Below are 2519 nucleotides of genomic sequence, written 5' to 3'. Positions count from 1 at the left end.
CTTTTTTTTTTTTTTTTAAGACGGAGTCTTGCTCTGTCGCCCAGGCTGGGGTGCAGAGGTGTGATATCGGCTCACTGCAAGCTCCGCCTCCCAGGTTCATGCCATTCTTCTGCCTCAGCCTCCCAAGCAGCTGGGACTACAGGCGCCCGCCACCTCGCCTGGCTAATTTTTTGTATTTTTTAGTAGAGACGGGGTTTCACCATGTTAGTCAATCTCCTGACTTCATGATCTGCCCACCTCGGCCTCCCAGAGTGCTGGGATTACAGGCGTGAGCCACTGCACCCGGCCCAAAGTTCCTTTCGTGACACTAATCTAAGCCCATTAATTTGAGAACCACTGGAAAGTTTTCTTTTGGCTTTTATGGAACGAAGTAAAGATATCATGGGCTTCTTCTCAGCTGACAGCCCAGATTCATGGGAACTGGTACAGTCTTCCCCTTTTGCATGGTGGGCTGCCCTGGCTGCCACTGGCTGACCCATGCCTCTCCTTCTGAAAGCTGATGCCTTTTGTCACCACCATTTCGGGAGGGCTGTACCCATCCAAGTCTGTCATCCTGTCGGGCACTGTCCTGCCCAGTGCTCAGAGGTAAGCCAAGGGCTCCAGTGACCTCTGGGAAGAGAGAGCCCTTCAAGGTCATTCCAGTCATTCCCCTGGCTTTGGGCAGGCTGTGGATGACAGGGAGGAAATGGGGCCCAGAACTCAGTGGACAAATGTCCAGATGGGCCACCCACCCCAGGTTCCACATCAACCTGTGCTCTGGGAGCCACAACGCCTTCCACCTGAATCCCTGTTTTGATGAGAATGCTGTGGTCTGCAACAACCAGATCAACAGCTCTTGGGGGTCTAACAAGAGGGGCACAGCTGGGGAGAGGGGAGGAGTGGGCAGTGAAGACAAAGCCCCACGCTCATTCCCCTCCCATCCCCCACGCAGCTCCACCCCAGTCCCAAGCCACCAGCTGTCCACTCCTGGTGGGAGGTGACCTCCTCAGCCCCTCCCCTCTGACCTTTAACCTCACTCTCACCATGCACTCTGTAGCAACCCTTCACCCCCTTCAGGAAAGCTAGCCTGATGGCATCCCACTGGCCTCCACCAACTGACCAGAGTGCTGTCTTCAGGGGACTGGCTCCTTTCCCAGTGTCTTTGAAATAAAGAAATGAAAATGCTTGTTGGCACATTCATGTGGGTTGACCGTGGCTTCTTTAATTCATTTGGAGACATTTTGGAGTCTGTGGAATCGGGCGGTGGGGGGCTGCTGAGAGGAGTGGGACGGGAAAGCGTGGACTCCCTTTGGGCAGGGGGTCCTGACCTCACACCTCCTCCCAGAGGGTCCCTCGCAAATCCCAAGAGGGTGTTGGAGAAAGCAGGCTGGGGCTCTAGCCTTTTGGGCAGGAATCTTGGACACAGGAAGGGTTGCAATGGGGGAGCCCAGGAAATAGCCCCAGGCCTCTGAGATGGGAGATGGGCTGGGGCAGAGCCTGTGAGGGCCACAGCAGGACCAGAACTGGCTCCTCAGACCTGGCGTCCCAGTGGGAGGAGGTAGCTTGAGGAACAGGTGTCAGGAGAAGCCTACCCGAAGCACCGTTTGGGTGTGTGTTCCATTGTGGGTCTCCCTGGCATTAGGGGTTAGGGCTTGCATGGGAAAAGTGGCTCTGTGCCCATGTGTGGGGTTCGGCCAGCCACTGGAAGCCCAGCTCCACATCCAGGTGATGCCAACACATCCTGCTTGGCCCAGCAAGAATCCATTTCTTCAGGCCCCATAGACCAGCACAAGCTCCATCTGCTGCTGTCACACCTGGCAGCCATTTCAGAGGAGCCATGGCCTGCCTGGGGTGTCCCTCTGTGGAGGATCTGTCCAGGTTGCAACACCCACCAGCTCCCCATTCTGAGGGGAGCTTTCCCTACAAAACACCCACACACACACAGAGTGTGATTAAAATAAAATGGAATTCATATAAATATCTCCATCAAGGAATCATACAGGGAAGGCCCAAGTGGCCATAGAGAACAGACTGGGGTGTTAGTTTTTTAAATACCGAGGCATAAATAACTGTACACAAGGCAGTTAAATACACAGTGGCACAACAGCACCTCCTGGTGGTCACATGAAGTGGTGCAGTCAGCAGCGGGTTCCATCTTGCACCCACTTGCCAGGTCTGGCATTGAAGATTTCGTCTCCAAGGGACCAGGGAGGCCCCAGCTTGAGAGAGGAGGCTCTGATCAATCCAGGGTGCTACTTGGTAGGAGGTCAAGTAAAGGCCTTGATGGGGAACGAGGTGAGGAAATAAGACGTGATGCTGGGGGATATCACTTTTCTCCATCTCCCCAGGCCCTGTGACCTCAGAGCTGGCTCCATGGTTAAGTTCTGTGCCAGCAGCTTTAACCCCTCCTGTGGGCCGTCAGAGGGCTGACATCTCCAGGCTCCTGGGTTGCACTGCCGCCCCGTCCTTCTTCGCCTCGTAGGGAAATACAGCACCAAAGATATCTTCATGATAGCGCTTCTGGCTCTTTTAGGTGGAAA

At 54.8% G+C, this 2519-nt stretch overlaps 1 pseudogene; it reads left to right on the top strand.

Moving 5' to 3' along the window:
* Nucleotides 1-878, top strand: part of LOC108521973 (galectin-9B-like) — a 4677-nt pseudogene extending 3799 nt beyond the window's left edge.
* The last annotated feature ends 1641 nt before the right edge of the window (nt 879-2519 follow it).

Source organism: Rhinopithecus bieti, unplaced genomic scaffold, assembly GCF_001698545.2.
Source record: "Rhinopithecus bieti isolate Rb0 unplaced genomic scaffold, ASM169854v2 scaffold_63578, whole genome shotgun sequence".
Classification (NCBI taxonomy): domain Eukaryota; kingdom Metazoa; phylum Chordata; class Mammalia; order Primates; family Cercopithecidae; genus Rhinopithecus; species Rhinopithecus bieti.
Note: the sequence above shows the minus strand (reverse complement) of the source record. Positions and strands in the feature narration are given on the sequence as shown.